The sequence below is a fragment of the Dromiciops gliroides genome, chromosome 3 (assembly GCF_019393635.1).
Source record: "Dromiciops gliroides isolate mDroGli1 chromosome 3, mDroGli1.pri, whole genome shotgun sequence".
Classification (NCBI taxonomy): Eukaryota; Metazoa; Chordata; class Mammalia; order Microbiotheria; family Microbiotheriidae; genus Dromiciops; species Dromiciops gliroides.
The window spans coordinates 249409443-249429160 of NC_057863.1; the positions used below are offsets into that span (position 1 = coordinate 249409443).

Here is a 19718-nt window from a genome sequence, read left to right on the forward strand (position 1 = left end):
TAAATAAAGCTCACTCTTGCCCAAACCCTTCCCTTCAGCTTAATTCCTTTGAAATTGATGAACCTGCTGCTTTTTTCCACTAGATGGGGTATTTAAATCATCAGTTACAAACCACCACGGGATCTCTTAAGGACATCAGCGTTCTCTAATTCATAAAGGGGATTTGAAGTGATTAATTGTATAGTAGTCTTTAGTCATTTTTCTAATATTCACTTCCCCATTTCTCTGCAGATTTCCAGATTTTACTGTGTTCATAGAAAATTCTACCTTTGTTGTTGTTGTTGAGTCATTTTAGTTGTGTCCGACTCTATGATCCATTTGCAGTTTTCTTGGAGAAGATACACTGGAGTGTTTGCCATTTCCTTTTCCAGCTCATTTTATAGATGAGGAAACTGAGGCAACCAGGGTGAAGTGACTTCCCCTGGGTCACATAGCCAGTAAATGTCAGAGGCCAGATTTGAACCTCAAAAAGATGAGTCTTTCTGACTCTAGGCCCCTCATTCTATCTACTTTACCTCCTAGTTGCCCTAATTCCACCATCCTGTTCTTTATAATCGGTACCCCTTTTTTTTGCATAACGTTGATTTCTTATTATTTCCTGTCTCCCCACTCCACTACCTCTATCCCCTTTCTAACTTTCACCTTTTAAAGAAAAATATAGTTCAGCAAAATCAAATCGTAGTGCATATGCCAAACTAAAATTCCATTTCCATAGGTTTCCTCCTACCCCCATCAGTGAAAGGAGGGAGGTACATTTTCTTAACTTCTCCAGTGGCAAACTTGACAGAATCACACACACTGTTTACATTTTTGTTTTTTCTTTTTCATTCAAGTTGGTGCCTTTGTCCTCTTTTCAGTGTTTCTGTGATTGAAGATTTTTTCAACCTGATAGTGAATGAACTTCTCTCAACTTAGCTAGGCTTGTACTAGGAAGGCAGGCAGACATACTGTTTCACTGGGCCTTTCAAGCTGGGCATTCCACTGACATAGTCTTTGTGAACCCAGGGTCATCCCTTCCCCCTTACATAGTAGAGTAATACATATACTTTTCTTTTTGGAGCCAGTCAAGGTTAAGTGACTTACCTAGGATCAACTGCAATACATATACTTGTGTGTGTGTGTGTGTGTGTGTGTGTGTGTGTGTGTGTGTGTGTGTGTGTGTGTGTGTAGCAATGGGGGTTAAGTGACTTGCCCAGGGTCACACAGCTAGTAAGTGTCAAGTGTCTGAGGCCAGATTTGAACTCAGGTACTCCTGAATCCAGGGCCGGTGCTTTAACCACTGTGCCATCTAGCTGCCCCCTTATACATATACTTCTTAATAAAATTTATCTATCTCCCCTTCTCCCATCTAACACAGAATACCATTGGCCCATTAGCTATCACTTCAAGAATTATTTCTCATGGGGCAGCTAGGTGGTGCAGTAGATAAAGCACCAACCCTGGATTCAGGAGGACCTGAGGTCAAATCTGGCCTCAAACACTTGACACTAGCTGTGTGACCCTGGGCAAGTCACTTAACCCTCATTCCCATCCCTCCCCCCCCCAAAAAAAAAGAATTATTTTTCTTTATACTGTTAGCATAATTATGTCTTTACAAGAGCAGACCACCCAGCTCCCATGTACTCCAACAAAACCTAAATCTGTACCATACTAAGTAATGATCAGAAAATCCATTAAGAAACTACAATAGGGGCAGCTAGGTGGCATAGTAGATAGAGCACTGGCCCTGGAGTCAGGAGTACCTGAGTTCAAAACCGGCCTCAGACACTTGACACTTACTAGCTGTGTGACCCTGGGCAAGTCACTTAACCCCAATTGCCTCACTAAAAAAAAAAAAAGAAGAAGAAGAAAAAAAAAGAAACTACAATAAATGACTTCTACCCCAGAACCAACCAAAAGTCATTCAGCTGTTGGTAGAAAAGGGGGGTGGTCAGCCAAAACCAGTGCCAGCATAGGCAGATAAACCCACCACTTCCTAGCATGATCAATGAGAGACACATATAGCCTAGAGATCTCTTTGTCTATAGGCAGCAAGAATATAGTGTTGTTCAGTTTAGGAATTCAGGCAACCCAAGATGAGACCAAGCAGGACTAAGCACCTCTTCAGTAGCAGGGGGGCTAGAACCTACTATGCCCCCTACCTCAAAGCCCAAGTTGAGGAATTAAAGCTGGAGGGATCCTTAAACCAAAGAAGATAATAACTCATAAAAAAATTATTATGGAACTAGAGATGCCAAAAATTATTGTCTAGAAGGAGAAAGTAACTCTTTAACAACTGCAAGAAGAGAGAGTTAAAGGAAAAAAAATTTTCTACAAGGACTACATGAATACTTAGAAGTGTGAGAATTAGAGCACTACTAACCTGTTGAGAAAGATACAGCAGGGAAACTCTGCCATGAAAAGAAAGCATGTGAGTTAGTGACCTTTCTGGGGTTTCAAAGGTCAGATCAGCCTCAGGAAGTGATGTCTGCCACCTGTGCATCCTGTCAATCAGTGTTACCAGCCAATTAGCTTGGAGAGGGGTGTGTGGGGGGGGCCCTGTTTCCTGTTTGAGAGGGGGCTTCTGGGAGAAGCCATGGAAGAGCTAGGTCTTTTTGTTTCCAGGCCTCTGCTTGGTGGGAGGACAAATGCTGGGCTCTCTTAGATAGTTAAATGAAGTTTGCTTTTTACATCTCTCTCTCTCTTCACTAACTTCACTTTAATAAATACTTAAAAGGCTAAACTCTTGCTAAAGCTTCTAATTTAAGGCAACCACTCATTAGATTTTGGACATAACAGTTAGAATTTTAGACCTTACAGAAGTGAAGCAGTAGATAAAAAGAAATTGTAAATCTGAAGGAAATAATTGAAAAGAAAATAGATTAGAAGGGAAAGTGATTAACCTTACCCAAGTAAGGATTCCCTGAAAAATAGATTTTAAAAAGTAAGAGAACTGATATAAAAAATGAACTGTAAAACAGTCTAAGAAGAGTTAAGTAAAAATCTTTGGAACCTCTGAAAACTATGATAATAAAGTCCAGAAACTATATTTCTGGAAATCATGAATGTAAACTGCCCATAACTATTAAAATCAGAGGGCAAGGTAAAGATAGAAAGAATATACTGAGCAGCTCTTGAAAGAAACCCCAAAAGGAAAAGTTTCTTCAGTGTCATAGCCAAAATTCAAACCTCCCATTGCAAAGAAAAAGTTTGAAAAGAAGTGAGCTGACCAGGGACTTTGAAATGCAAACATAAAAATTTAGAGAAACCTAGAGAGGTAAATTTATTCCAGTGATTTGAAGGGCTGTGTGATGATGTAGTTGCTGTTGTTGGAACATGACAGTGGGGTAATGCCATGACTTGCACTGAATTGGATTTAAGTGAGGGAGAGCTGTACAAGGTCACTGGCCTCACTCTCTCCTTCAGAGCCATCTGGGTCCAGTGGCAAGATATATATGTCAGGACAACTGAAGATGGCCTCAAATGTTTAAGGCAATTGGGGTCAAGTGATTTGCCCAGGATCACACAGCTGGTAAGTGTCTGAGGTGAGATATGGGTTTTTTGTTGTTGTTTTTTTTTTGGTGGGACAATGAAGGTTAAGTGACTTGCCCAGGGTCACACAGCTAGTAAGTGTCAAGTGTCTGAGCCCTGATTTGAACTCAGGTCCTCCTGAATCCAGGGTTGGTGCTTTATTCACTGTGCCACCTAGCTGCCCCCCCTGAGGTGAAATTTGAACTCAGGTCCTCTTGACTTCAGGGCCAGTGCTCTATCCACTGGGCCACCTAGCCGCCCTGATGATGTAGTGTTAACATTCAAATAGGGGAAGAAAAAACAAGTCTCCTTTCAGAATCTCAATATTTTCAAAGGATATTGAAGGTATTAAATAAGAAAAAAAGATATCTTAGCACTGGGTTGTATCTGTTCTGAGAGTATTAAGAGGGGAATTAGAAAGGGAAGGGGATGGATGGATAAAAGGATATACTGGTATAGAAAGGAGGAAGAAAGGCTTGATATTTATTTCTCATAATTGGGGTACATGCGAAGAGTATACAAACATGAAAGAAGGGATAGGAGGAGTGGTTGTGAGATGAATCTTACTCTGACCTGAAACACAAACACACACATACACAGGAACATAGGCACATACACACATATGCACATACGCACACCCCCTCACAACCATTGTTTGATTTAGGAAAACATCAAACTCATGTGGGAGACAAGCTGAGATAGAAGAAACGAGGAGGAAGAACGTTGGGTATGGTATAAACTTCTTGATACTAATGGAAGGATTAAAAGGACTTTGAAAAAGAACAGAGAAGCAAATAGAATCTGAGGGGTTGCCTTATATTACCTTTTAGATGATTGGAGAATGGCTGAAAAATTGTCATGAATGTAATGGTATATTATTATGCCAAATGAAAGAAAATTTCAGAATCCTTAGTATGAACTGATGTAGAGTGAATTGAGCAGAACTAGAACAGTTTATGGAAAGACAACATTGTTTAAAAAACCAACTCTGAAATATTTAATAACTGATTAATGCAACGATAAGCGACCATGGTCAGAGGGCCTGTGATAAGCGCGTCATCTCCTGACAAGAGAAGTAGAGAACACAGTGCTCAGAGATATAGATTCTTGGTCAGGGCCACTATGTAGATTCTTTTTGCCTGACTATTTGTTACAAAGTGTTTTTAATGTTGGGGGAGAGGTGTTGAACCAGACTGGGGTTAGCAGTAGTGGTGAGGACAATAGAAAGGCCAAAAAAACCCCAATAAAAGCTTAAAATAAAATATGAGCAGAAGAGAACAAGTTCAGAAGGGTCCACAGACAAGGATGACAGTGTTGAAAGTAGTGTGTAGAATTCATTATATATTTTTCAAAAAAGCAAGAGGTATGAAATAGAGATGCATTGTTTCATTATAATGTTCTCACGTGTAAATGGAAATGTTCTTTTTATTTTGATGTTTAAGTTTGGGAAAAAATTTTTTAAATGCTTCAGTGACTTAGTGATGTTCATAGCTTAACAGACAAAATTTCGTTAACAGCTAGCTAGAATTTGTAGTGCTTTTAGTGTTTTTTATTGTACTGTAGGTTTTCATAGTGCTTTAAGGTTTGCAAAGAGGAAACCATAAAATCTTGATCCTCATAAGGTAGATGATGGTATTATCCCCATTTTGCTGGGGATGATGAAATTGGGACTCAGGGAGGCTAAGACTTGCCTGAAGTCACATGTGGAGACACAAAAGCGTCATAGAACATGTAGGTAAGTAAAAAAGACAATCATCACATTAGCCATGTTGGGAAGAGGATCTTATTCTCCATCTCTGATCTTATCACCTTTGTGCTTATCTTTTGCAAACTGGTTTCTAATCTTATCACTCCTTATTGCTAAATCTTAGGGAATTTTAAAAAGTTTGTTTTATTGTACTCAAAAGTTTTGAATTATATTTCAAGTTTTATTGTATTTTAAAATGTAAAAACCATTTTTAGCTTGCACATCCTTCAGAAACAAGCCAAGGTGGATTTCACCCTCTGACCAGGTCTATGGTTTGCTTACTTTCAACCTAATTCCAATCTTACACATTACTCCCCTTCAGACAGTTTACAGTCCATTCGGTCTGACCTTCTTACTGTTTCTTGTATGTGGCACCCATTCCCATTTCTTTATCCATGTCTGTGCCTAGAATGTACATCCCCTTTGCTTTCACTTGTTGAAGTCTTCGGTTTCTTTCAGGATTGAGCTAGTGTTTATTCACCTTTACTAGTCCCCAGGTGGCTTATCTCTCTGCTCACCCCCCCCACCCCTACCATCTTGTATCTCTTTTGTATATGCCTGTATATATGTACCTGTACGTACAGTTTTCCATGAGAGAATATCACCTCCTTGAATGAAGTTAGAAACTTTTACTTTTATCTTTGTATCTGCAGTGATTAGTATTAGACCTGGCATCTTATGATTAATAAATATTTGAAGATTGATTGATGAAGCTTGGATAACTAAAGATCTTAGCACCAGAAGGCCAATTATTTTTCAAAGCTATTACTGAAACTTGGTGGGGTGGGAACTATAACTGCAATATTGTTCTGGTTGAGTATGTCTTATTCAAAAGGAATTGAGTAGGTAAAATAGAGATGAGGTGAATGGATCAAAATTGTATACACAACAGCAAGTACAATTAAGATGTTTAAGTGGTAACTTTTTAATGAATAGGGTACTGGGGTTGACATCATTAGAAATTACCTCAGACACCGACTAGCCGTTAAATGAACAAGTCATTTAACCTTTTCGGAGTTTAGGCAACTCCCTAGGATTTATTTATAAAAGTTGTTTGTGCTTGGATAGTTTTATTGATCAGTTCTTTGTGCTGAACAGCGCAGTTCCTTTCCAGAGTCATATATACTGAGACAGGAAAACCAGAAGGGGAGACCATTTGGGTGAAAATGAATTGTGGTAGAAACATAAGCAGTTATTACCATTGGTAATGTACCATTGGTGTATGCTATAGACACCCTGGATAGAAAGGTAAAGTCAAGAAATAGGTGACTGACTTGACCCAGAAGCATGAAAATATTTGTGATTTTATGTTTCAATTATCTGGACATATGATGGAGCTCTCTTTGCCAGAAGGAAAAGAGCTAATAATATCCTAGTTTATCTTAGTGATAATTTCATTCTTCCAAAGTTAGAAGAACCAGCAATTGAACATGCAGTCCTGGCTCTTATTCTTATAAACAAGGAATCATGATTGCTGAAGTAGAAATGAATTCATTGGAGTGGAAATGACCTTTTTATAATTTGTGGTAGCAGAAGAGAAAGTTGGCCATAGCCTGACATGTGATTTTGAAAAAGGTACAGAGAAAAGATAGGTTGTATCTTTTGAACTAAAATATCAGGGAGAAAACATAACTATTAGATCTCAAAAATCCTAATAAAGGCTATATGACTGCTTCTTGGGTATGTTGTATGTAGTTGGTTTTTTTATTCTGTTACAAATTAAACTAGAAGGCTTCTGAGGTTCCTCCCATCTCTAAGTTGAAAAACTAGGTTCAAAAACTTGTTCTGAAATGAATAAAATACTAGCATGGTTTACAACAATGCTGCCAATATTCAATATTTTGTGAAATGCTTTTGAAACTGTTGCCTTTATCTTTAACCTATTATCTAATTGCTTATCACTTTGGGGAGGGTAGATTGGAGGGAGGGAAGGTGGGATAGAATTTGGAACTTAAACCTTAAATAAAATATATAAAAATGTTTATTATTAATTAAAAAATGAAAATTATAACAATAGGTTCCCCAAATCTTTTTGAACAGGTTGGATTAACACTGGGAATGCAAGAATAGTCCATCATTTGGGGAACATGTAATAAATTATATTAATGAGAAAACTAAAACAATTAAGTGGAAAAAAAAAGAGAAAAACTGCTGCTTTATCTAGTTTGTGGGCCATACAAGAAGACAAATTATTATTTTGCTTTTGCATTTACAGAAGTCCAGGATATTATCATCTTATATGGGTTGAAGTGTGGGTATGGATTTTGTGGGGAGAAGTTTGTTGTTGAGGAAATTAATAAGTATACCTGATCATACTTTATTGAATGACTTATCAGGCTATAGGAATTTTATGGAAAATGATTGTTCCAATGTGTTATTTAGGTTTCTTTTTGGGCCTCAATTTCTTTATAAAATGAAAAGGTTCTATAAGTGACCTCTTAAGGATTCCTCTGGCCCTAAATGTAAATTAAATATTTGCCTTTTATACATTAGTCTCTGTCTTCTACTTTTTACGTATGATAATATTGCCTGACACATATGTTTCATTCATTTAATCTTTTTTCAAATCCCTGAAGAGAACAGATAATAATTTATGTTCTGTATTTTGTAGCAAAATAACATTATGAGAAATAATAGAAATTCATAGTTTAAAATTAAAATACTGTTGGGCTATAGATAACTTCTAATTTAAGAAAACTTGATATACTAAGCTCCATGTTTAAAATTGAAAATGGGGTGATTATTCATATTATTAATGAATTCTTTGTTTTGCAAAAAGATGAACCCTATGGATTCTTTACATAGCAAATGCTTATTTGTTTGACAGATATTTGATTTACACACTTTTATGAAACACCTCTACTGTGTAATAAGCAGTATATGTCTTCTTTTAACATTTTTTTATAAAATGTCCTCATCAAATAAACAAAGGAATGAGAACAAACTTTTTAAAAGTGCTCCTGTGTGCTGGGCACTCTGCTAAGTACTTTACAGATAGTATAGTATCTATCTCATTTGATAGACCCTTCTAACTAGACTGAGGAGATACAAAAGAGAAAGGAATCAAGTTGAAGTGATGACATTTTGCGGTTTTTTTTTGCTGTCAACTAAAAAAAGATGCAATTTGTTTTATAGACTTAAGATATTTCTTAAGTTTGCATAAAAGCTGTTAACTGTTACAAGATTAAGCGGGCAGCGTTTTGTGGTAGAAAAGACTCTGAAATCTCATGACCTGGTTTCTAGGACTGGTTTGGCCACTTTCTAGTTTTGTGACTTTGAGTAGGTCACTTAAACTTTTTAAATTTAAATTTATCTATGATTTGGTGATAATAATACTTCATTTGGTTCCTTCTCATAAGATTGTTCTAAGTATCAATCAATTTAATGTTATAAAGAACTTCCTGCACTATAAAGTGATATAAAAGGGTCCACATTTATTTTTAGGCTATTTGACCCAAAATAAAGAGTATGTGTGTATTAAAAGCACCATGTCCTTTCTTTCCTCCATTTGGTAAGGAATATGACAAAATATTATTGCCATATAAAAATTATCACATCTTATGATGTGTAAATTTACTTTTCAGAGAAAGTATCCATAAACCTCTAGTAAAGCCCTACTCCAATGCTCCATTATAGCCTTGAAATGACCCCGAGTTTTGAAAGGCTGTAACAGCAGATTACAAGCTCTGGCAAGTTGTGCCTAGCTTGAAAGGCATTTTGAGTGCAGTCCCAGAAATAGACTGTATCTGAACTCCAAAGACCAGCCTACCTTAGCATGGAAAGGCTCAGCACCAGCAAATTGGCCAGAAAATGAGTCTTTCAGCTGTGGTACTGTATGAAACATAAAATGCTATTTAGCTCACTTTCTGGTTCTTTTCCACTTCTTCAATGAAATAAGGTGGAAGACAGGCCACAGGATGGATGCTAAGAATCACATAGATTTAGACCATTGACAGGCACTGACTACCAGTACATAAAATATCAACTCCTTGTCTAGCATCCACTAAGTTGATTCAGTACTGCTCTTCTCATGTAAATGGACTGCAATACACTTAAGTGCCTACTATGTGCTACCTACTGTACACACACAAAAAAGCAAAGGAGTTATAGAGAGATGGCTCTCATGCTCTCACAGCTGCAAAAAAAAAAAAAAAAAGGAAATTTCATTTTGTTTCTAAGAAGCAGCATTCCATAATATATGTAATCATCTCTAATTGCATTGCTAATAATGAGCACAGGCAAGGGGGACCATCCAAATGAAGATAGTTGCATCTTATGTGCTATTATATGTTGCAGAGAATGAAGAAACAATAATTTTTTGAAGAACTTAAAAGATCATCCAAATTGAGTCAACATATCTTCAAACTTGGTTGCTTTAGTATTAAGGTAATCTTGTGGGAGGACACCTCCCCCTCCCTAAAGAAGGTTGATATGTATTTGACAATAATGCAAAATGAAAAGAAATGTAAAATAAAGCTGAATGCTGCATTATTTGTGATGTCTCAATTTGAGAACAGATTGATGATGTACCTCTTTTCAGTATAGAGGCCAGGGGACTTTGCATGGGGAATGTTGCATATAAGGTCAGATGTCACCAGGTTGTTTTTGCTCAACAACTTTTTACAAGGGGCTTGCTCTTCAGGGTGTATGTGTGTGTGGGGGGGGGAGGGGTACAGTGTAGAGTTATGTAGTGTAGTGTATTTCCAGAAATAATGGTACTGTTAAAGGGAAAAGCATGAACAAAACAATGAGAAAGTCATTGTTCAAAAGTACTTTTCTTGAATGATTAACGTATGTATATTTATATGGTATTTTACAAAGCATTGATTTGAGAAGTATAATAATAATAATAATAATAGTTCTTCACATGCTTTAAACTTTAGGATAAAAAAAATTCTTATAGTTAAGTGGAGTGAGCTATCTCAAGAAGTAAATGCATTTTTCATTCCTCAAGGTCTTGTCTCAGAGAATGAATGAATACTTGTTGGGAATGATCATGCAGGATCACAGATTTATAGCTATGTAGACAGAACTTACAGGCAATCTTGTCCAACTCACTCATTTTATAGATGATGAAACTGAGGCTCAATGAAGTTAAGTATCTTCCCAAAGGTTAACACAGGTAGTAAATGATGGATGTCATTCCAGTTACAACAGTTACATATTGTGTTAAGTAGATTACTTACTTTAAGGTTTTAATTTTGATTTATTTTAGCTCTCCTTGGTGTAGAAGGTTCAGCCTGTTCTTACAATTGAACTAATCTATGCTGACCCCCTCTGTGAGACTTAAATCAATAAATACATGCCAGAACAATGATAGAAAGTATATCTATTCAAAATTGGAGGGTGATTGTTACTGGATTTTGTTGGATAGGAGCCATCTATTCCAATCAGGAAGAATGCCCCTCACCAGTTAACTTAGATTAATAATAATACTACTAATGCTTTTTTGATTTTTGTAATTTGCCTCCTTTGGAGGGGTAATTGATTCTAGGAAAGTTGGCAGAAGACAAGTCTCAAAAATTATATTCTAAATATATTATGAGTTTATTTCATACAGGATCTAGCAGACACCTGTACTTGAGGGAAGTATAATTTTTAATAAAAATTGAATCCATGAAACACTTGTTAGGCTTTAGAAAATGGGTTTGAAGAATGCAGTAAAGGTCCACAAAACATAGGGAAACTGATGGGACATATTTGAACATTTCTAGAAAATTTTTCCTTGTGTGCAATTCTTTTTTTTTTTTTTTTTTTTTTGCAGGGCAATTGGGGTTAAGTGACTTGCCCAGGGTCACACAGCCAGTTAAGTGTCAAGTGTCTGAGGCCACATTTGAACTCAGGTCCTCCTGATTCCAGGGCCCGTGATCTATCCACTGTGCCATCTAGCTGCTCCTGTGTGCAATTCTTTACCCTTTATTTTCCTTTTTTCTCTTTAATGATCTCTATTAACAGGATTAAGCTTAAGGATTTTATAAGTGTGATCAGAATAATTAAAACAAATAATATTTTAGTATAATCAAGTGTAACTACCCAATTTAGTGTAACTAAAACTGGATGTGAGGGAAAAATAACATTTGCAAATATTTTAAATGTAATTTTTTTGTAAAATATTTTCTAGTCTTTTAGCTGTAACAATAGAGTTCACTTATAGTTAATTATTTTAAATCATTATCTTTAATTTCTTAGAGACTAATATTAATTGGAGTAAATAGGTTTTCCAAAAGAATATTTATTTCAAAGAGTGTCTGCTGGACATAGAGGTTTAAATGGATCTTGTGACAGTTATAAGATCTATTTTTATAAATTAAAGACTTAATGTCTCCACAGATATTTTGCAGGAAATTTAATTTTTACATGACAAAATCAGCAGAGAGATTTTCTTAAAGTGGAAAAACAAATTGGCATAATTTTGGATATAAGGGTTGGAACTCATGAAACATAAGGTAAAAAGAGCCTAAACTAATTTGAATTCTAACACTAAAATGCCCAGAGGATTATCTCAAAAAAATCATTCATCATTGTGACCAGATGGCATCCACACAATAATTTTGAAGGCACTGAAGGATGAAATTGTAGAACTTGCTGGCCAAAAACATATAACTTGTCATTGCACACTGTCACTGTACCAGAAAATTGTCATACTGCCAAAATGATTCTCATTTCTGGGGGAAAAAAAATGTTAACCCCTAGAATCTCAAAATATATTACCATGAATAAGCTTTAATATAAAGACTAATATTATGGAACAATTAAATCAGCATTAACCAACAGATGTAAGGCAACACTGTTGTAATGAGGGGAAGTAATGTTAATCTGTGAAATTCCTTGAAAGTATGAATAAAGGAAAAAAAATCAGTGGATTTGATTTATTTATACTTCCCGAAGACCTTTGACAAGTTTCCAGACCGATGGCTGTTTTGTTTTAAGAGACTGGTGATTTTATTGAGAGGACAAGTGTTTTGTCATGGAAAGGGAACAAATAGTAACTTATAAATCAGCATATTCCTGAATGGAGAAGAATTAAAGTAGTATTCTGTAGGTCAGAGGATCACAGGATAATAAATCCTAGGGCAGGAAGACATCTCTAGCCCAACTCCCTCATCTTAAACACAAGGAGACTGAGTCCCAGGGAGGTTTAAGGATTTACCCCAGCTCACTCAGGTAGTCCTGTCCAAGATGGGGTTAACCTAAACCCAGGGGCTCTGACTCCAGAGCAAATGACCTTTCTACCATATCATGCTGCCTACCTAAAAGATTTCAACATGAAAGATGGTTTATTGCTCAAGACCTTAGGATGGCTTTATGTTTTGTCAATTCTCTACTCCATTGCCTAACATCAAAGAGCATTCTCCACCAAACATCCATCTTCACTACAGCCTACCACTATTTCTAGCCTCATTACTTAACCAAGTCTCCACTAAATCCCTTCGATTCCAGCTAAATAGATCATCTTAGCTTCTGTTAACAACTTGCTGGTTTCTGACTGACTATACAGATACACCATTCTTAAATCTGGAATATATTCCTCACTCTTCTTTACCAATCCTTTTTCCTTCAACTTCAAAACATAGTTTAAAATTGATCTTGCCTTTCCTAAATGCCTTCTGTGATAAATCCCATCAAACTAATATCACTTTTACTTTTTATTCCTCAGCACTTAGTTTATACTTTATGATATAGTAAACCGTTATTCATCATGGTCGAGGAGTAGTATGTTCTTGTTCATCAAGTGGGCTGATTAACAGTGAAATAACAGATTTCCAGTTTTCAAAGAATTGACCTATAATCAAATGCACATGTTTTTCTTTTTTCTTTTCTTTTTTTTTGGGGGGGGTGGCGTGAGGCAATTGGGGTTAAGTGACTTGCCAGGGTCACACAGCTAGTAAGTGTTAAGTGTCTGAGGCAGGATTTGAACTCAGGTCCTCCTGAATCCAGGGCCAGTGCACTATCCACTGCGCCACCTAGCTGCCCCCCAAATGCACATGTTTTATTAGCAACAAGTAAACCAACTTGGATTTAAGTCCCACTTTTGACATATACTGGCCTTATGACCTTGGACATGGCACTTTGTGTGCCCCAACAAATTCTCTAAGACAACAACAAATGGCAGTAGAGTTTCTGATCAGCTTTGATAGAGGAAGTTCTTTACTATGAGCTCCCTACACCAATGAAATCATCCATATTTTAAAAATTGGAGTTATTGTTTGGTTCTCTGTTGGTTTGTTATAATTGAGAAGCATTTAATATTTTTGCAGTGTTCTGAGTTTTCCTAATAAAAATTAGGCGTAGTGTTGGTAAATTACATTCTAGTTGAGAAAACATTCTCATTAAAAGACTACTTGATAAGAAAGTCTACTGTACTTCAGTTATTGAACACAAGTGCCATTGGTAATATTCTTAATTCACTTCACAAGTGTACATTTCCAGGTAGCTCACTGAGGGTTACTATAATCACCTGCTCTTGGTTTCCCTATCTCTAGGCTTTACCCACTCCATTTCACACTACTGCTACATCAATTTTCCTAAAATGTCACTCTCGTGATCAGTTCTCTCCTTAAGAATTCACAATAGGTAATGTTTTGATGTGTTTTGCTTCATGCCTTCCTCTGGTTATGCAAATCCATCCAATAGATGGGCTCATTATTTTGAGTCTGCACTGGGTGTGTAATCTGCAGGTGTCCTCCCCCCAGCTTCTCCCAATCGGTGTTCTTTTTTTTTTTTTTTGATGGAAAATATAGCATAAGATATGCAGGTATGCATAGGTTGATATTACTTTATCTTTTTCTCAAAATTCATCCATCTTATGAATTTTGTTTTTTCCCTCTCCTCAGTCTTCTGTATTCTCTACCTCATTATTAGCCTTGCTTCCCACTTAACTAGAATTACTCTCCTAAAAGTTAGTAATGATCTCTTTATTGCCAAATCTGATGTTAAAGTATTTGACATTCTTAATCACATTCTTTTTCTAGAAAAATTAGTCTCTTTTCTCTGGGTTTTTGGGACACTTCTCTTATTCTTCTGCCTTTTGACATATTCCTTCTCTAAGTCTCCTTTGTTGGCTTATCATCCCTATCTCTTCCTCCTAACAATGAGTATAAAGTTCTGTCCTGGGCACTTTCCTCTCTTCACTTAACCTCCTGAGGGTGTATAAAGATCACCTCTGTGAAGAGGACTTACTGATCTGTATGTCCAGCTCTAATCTCCTCGGCTTTAGTCTCACATTTGGACATCTAAAATTTGATGCTATTTAGTTATCCCAACTCAGCATGTCCAAAGAACTCACCATCTTTTCTCCAAAACCCACCCTTTCTGCCTCCTCAATTTCTGTCTACTGAGGGCACCACTTTTCTTATAGTTATTCAGGTTGACAACCTTGTTGTTATCCTTGACTCCTCATTTTCCCTGACCCCACTTAGGCAATCTTGTGGTTTTGCCCTCCACAATCTTTCTTATCTGTTCCCTTCTCTACACACACAGCTACCATCCCATTTTATCTCTGGTTTGGACTAGAGGCTTCCTAATTTGTCTTTCTGCCTCAAGACTCTCCCTTCTCCAGTGCATCCTCCATACAACAGCCAAAATGATTTTTTTTAAAGCGGTCTTCTGACCATACCACTCCCCTAATCAGTAAACTCTAGTTGTGTCCTATTAATAACTCTAGGATAAAATATTATTTAATCTTTGTCTCATCCTTTTATAATTTCTGTTTCATGTAAGCTTAAAAATATACATCATTATTAGTACAGTATTACATGTATGTAATTTATAGATAAGTATATATATGTAAATTGAGGGTGTGCCCCCTAAAGTGTTTTTTTACTGGTGGGGTGTGATTTTAAAAAAATTGGGAAACCACTATAGATTATCCATTAGTTATCCCTCATTCTTGTTATCTTACCAGCCCACTTATTTTTCTGGGTGCCTTTAACTAGGACATGAAAGAAACCCAATTTAATATTTTTATCCCATTTCCTTGGTAAGATAGTTAGCTTTATTAGACTTATGTATATTATAAAATTAATTTATTTTATAATTTTTAAATTATGAAGAAAAATTCAGTTTGTTTTCACAAGTTAATTAGCAAAAATGTATTATGGACTGTTTGCGCTGTGAGGGACAAAAAGAAGTAGAAGATGTATTTTGGTATACGTTGGTATGGGTAACACTCATTTGCATATATCAGTTTGCAGATGTGTGTATAGTAAGTCATAGACTTATGCTGATTATCATACATTTATGTATGCAAAACCCACAGGAGCCATTAGATACTTTATCTGTAATTGGCTGAGCTTCATCAAATGAGGCTTAAGGTCTGAGTTTTTAGATCTCCTATAGGGTTGGTTAGTTGAAAGGAATTTGGGGAATATTTTTCCAGTCAATTTTGCTTTTAAAATGAGGATAAAAACCTTATTTAGAACATTTAAACATTATCATTAGGTAATGATATAAATTACCTTAAGAATAAACTGTTAAATAAAAACAAACACCAAGGTACCCTTTTCACTAATCCTAGGTGTTTTCATTCATCATTTGTTACTCCTAGATTTTCTCCTGCTTCAAGAAGGATATTTTAATTTATACGAAGTCTTGATACTTTGAATGATGCAGTATAATTTATAGTGTTGTCTCTCATCTGAGGATCTCTCCCAGAATCCCTTGGACAAATAACTAGCCTCTCTGAGCCTTAGTTTTACCCAGCTGCAAAATGTAGCACCAAATCTGTTGTTCAAAGCACGTCTGGAATGGTTATGCCCTTTTTTTTCTCATTAGGAGATCAGAAATGTAGGCATTACTTTGCTTCTTCAAAATCTTGTTCTTTCCACATTTGACTAGTATATGGGAAAGAAACTGACAAATGAGGAGATCCTTTAGTCTTCTGTATCTATATACAGTTGTTGCTATGAGAAGTTTGTTGAGCAGTGGTTAGAAGCTACTGACTTGTTTGTAAGAAACCCTGTGATATCTTTTCCTTAGATGATTTCTCAGCCCTTTTACTTGCTTTCTTCAGTCTTCCTCCCTTCTTCTGAATATTTTAGCTGGGAGTTATATGAAATGAAATTTACATTAATTTGTTACTATAGCTACCACTTTACTCACAAGATTAGGTGAAGTTTCTGCAAAACTACCATCTTTCTCAATTTGTTTAATTAACAAAAATCTCCCACTTTTTACCAGGACATCACACACCCTAATCAAACAGAACTTAAACATTTATTTTTTTTTAGAACTTAAACTGTGTGTGTGTGTGTGTGTGTGTGTGTGTGTGTGTGGCAGTTGGGGTTAAGTGACTTGCCTAGGGTCACACAGTAAGTGTTAAGTGTCCGAGGCTGTATTTGAACTCAGGTACTCCTGAATCTAGGGCTGTGCTCTATCCACTGCACCACCTGGCTGTCCCTAGAACTTAAAAATTTTTAAAGAGAAATATAAAAGTTGCTACCAGAGGAGTAATTTTAAAGAGATTTTTTAAAAATATATATGCCTCCCAAAGACATTTTAGTAAACTTTGTTAGAAATATATGATCATATGAAATTCTGGAAGTCTTTGCTGGTCAAGTGGACTGTGTAGTTTTCAAATTGTCATTATTTTAATTTGTAACTAATGCAGTCCAAATTTCAAAACCATGTCTATTTGCAAGTAGACAAGCATTATTTTTAGTTAAAATTTTTGAAAACATTTTTTATTATTCATGAGGAGGCAAGAAAAAGAAAAGCCAATACAAATATGTATATAGTTAAGCAAAGCAAGCTCCTCTATTAGGCATGTCAAAAACCCGTCAGTCTGTATTCTGAGTCCATCACCTCTCTTTCTAGCGGTAGACAGCATGTTTCATCATGTGTTCTCTGGAATCGTGGCTGGTCATTGTGTTGCTCAGAGTTCTTAAATTTTTAAAAGTTGTCTTTATAGTATTGTTATTGTATAAATTGTTCTGGTTCTGCTTATTTCACATTATATCAGTTCATACAAATCCTTCCCAGATTTCTATGAAACCATTCCTTTCCTCACAATCATATTCCATCATAATTCACTTACCATAACTTGTTCAACCATTCCCAAATTGATGGGTACCCCCTCAGATTTCAGTTCTTTGATGTAAATAGTGTCTATAAATATTTTTGTACATATGGATCCATTCCTTCTTTCTTTGCTCTCTAGGGTATAGACCTACTTAGCAGTATTTTTGGGTCAAAGGGTATACACAGTTTAATAGCTTTGGGGGCATAGTTTCAAATTGATTTCCAAAATGGCTGGATCAGTTCATAGTGCCATCATTAATGTATCAGTTTCCCACAGCTCCTCCAGCGTTTGTCATTTTCCTCTCTCTCTCTCTCTCTCTCTCTCTCTCTCTCTCTGCCAATCTTTTGGGTTTGAGGTAGTACTTTAGTTTTGGGTTTGTTTTTTTTTTTGGCAGGGCAATGGGGGTTAAGTGACTTGCCCAGGGTCACACAACTAGTAAGTGTCTGAGGCTGGGTTTGAACTCAGGTCCTCCTGAATCCAAGGCTGGTGCCTTATCCACTGCGCCACCTAGCTGCCCCCTGTTTTGTTTTAATTTACATTTAAATATTTAAAAATTCTATTGCTATTGATAACATAGATTTCTTCCTCTGGGAAAATGCCTATTTATATCCTTTGACCATTTATCAATTGGGAAGTGGCTCTTATTCTTATAAATTTTACCATATTCTATTTATATCTTAGAACTGGAACCTTTAACAGAGAAATTGCCCCAATTTTTCTTTGTTAGCTGCTTTTCTTCTAATTTTAGTTACATTGGTATTGTTTTACAAAACATTTTCAATTTTACATAATGAAACTTGTTCGTTGAACTTCTTCAAGAACTATTCCCTAGTCACAGATCAGACAGGTAATCTTTTCCAAAAATCATTACTTTTGAAGGGCCAGATAGTCCTTGCCCCATCAAAAAGAAGGATTTTAGGGTCAGAACAATTTTAGGGTTGTTCAAAAGCAGAGCATTCACCATACATGAATAGAATACTCCATGATGCCAATAAAAGTAGAGGGGGAAAAAGCCAATCAGTGAACTTGTGAGACATTTAAGCTCTGAGAAGTTTGCCTTAATGAGCTTAAAAAATAATGGCATTCACTTTGAAAGACAAGGAAAAAAAGTTTACATTCGAACCTGATTTTTTTTCTTCAAATTGTCCATAAATCTGTGTGTGTGTGTGTGTGTGTGTGTGTGTGTGTGTGTGTGTGTGTCCCATCTTACCACTTAGAGATAAAAATTTCTGTGTAAGAACTCTAACCATTATAAGAAATTGAGAATAAAAGACATTAAGAACATATTAGAAACAACTAAATTATTATTAGATATTATTAGATATTGTAGAATCTTTGAATAGTTTAATCATAAATTTAAAAATAATTCATCATGATGATTGAGGTAGTATATTTGAGGTCTTGTGTATTTTTATTCAGCAGCAGCAACAGCTAGAATTACTTCAACTTTTGTCATCATGCTGATTAGACAACTTAAGAAATAATAGGCTATATGGTACTCATTAAATGCATATTGCATACAATAAATGTGTATTAATAATTATTTTTATTTTAAAACATTTTATATAATGAAAATAAAGATCACATGGTTTATTGGTTAAAAATTTAAATAAGGCATGTTTTTGTATTATAGGTCAGGATTCTGTAGGAGCCTGATTTTAGAATTCACAAGATCACCTGAAGTACTAGAGAAATATGGTATGTTTGTATTTTATTTTTTTATATGCATATGAAAATGATGTCTCAATGTCAGCTTTTAACTACACTTGTGTCATTATTTGAAGATTGTTACAATCAACATGGGACACAGAAATAAAATATTTATTAAACCTATTTGGGACATAATGCTCAGACCCTTAGGGAACAGGAAGGGAGCAGTTTCTTTAATTAAAAAAATAAATACCTATAAAACGAGGAGGGAGATGTAACAGGTAATTGTCAGTAATATCCAAAATGTTTGTAACTATTAGTAAACCACTTACTCTTTAATAAATTAGTTTTATCTATCATTTTAATGTATATTTTTGTAGTAAGGTAATCCAGACTGAATAATGTAATTTCTAAGTCTAAAATGCTTTTTTGACACCACTCACTGGATCCTTTACATGAATAAAGACTGAAAAGGAGTATATTACTCCCTAGAAAATGTCTGACTACAGGGTATCCTTAAAAACCCTCAGGGTTTTGATTGGGAGATTTTTTGTAGTCTTCAGCTACTGTTGAGGTAAAACCCTAATGTAACTTCAAGAATACTTATAATAAGAAACCTACAAACCTTAGGAGGCTCAGTTCTCTCTGGGTGTGTAGATACCTATTTCTTGCCTGAATAGTATATTTGGTTGGTAATGCGTATACTGGTTAAATTTGGTAAATAGGTAGATTTGATTGGAAATTTCCTTCTAGCTGTAAATCTGTAATTCTTAGGTTTAGATTTCTTGAAGG

At 35.7% G+C, this 19718-nt stretch overlaps 1 protein-coding gene across 8 annotated transcripts in view; it reads left to right on the forward strand.

Annotated features, from left to right (window-relative positions):
* UBE3A (ubiquitin protein ligase E3A) overlaps positions 1–19718 on the forward strand; it is a 107035-nt gene that overhangs the window by 10876 nt on the left and 76441 nt on the right. For 7 of the 8 annotated variants that reach the window (XM_043998794.1, XM_043998789.1, XM_043998793.1 and 4 more), the window contains one exon: positions 18910–18974. The exons of the other annotated variant lie outside the window; for it this stretch is intronic. The gene's annotated coding sequence lies outside the window, so the exon portion shown is untranslated. Of the gene's footprint in view, positions 1–18909; positions 18975–19718 lie in introns of those variants that run through there. 8 annotated transcript variants of the gene reach the window in all.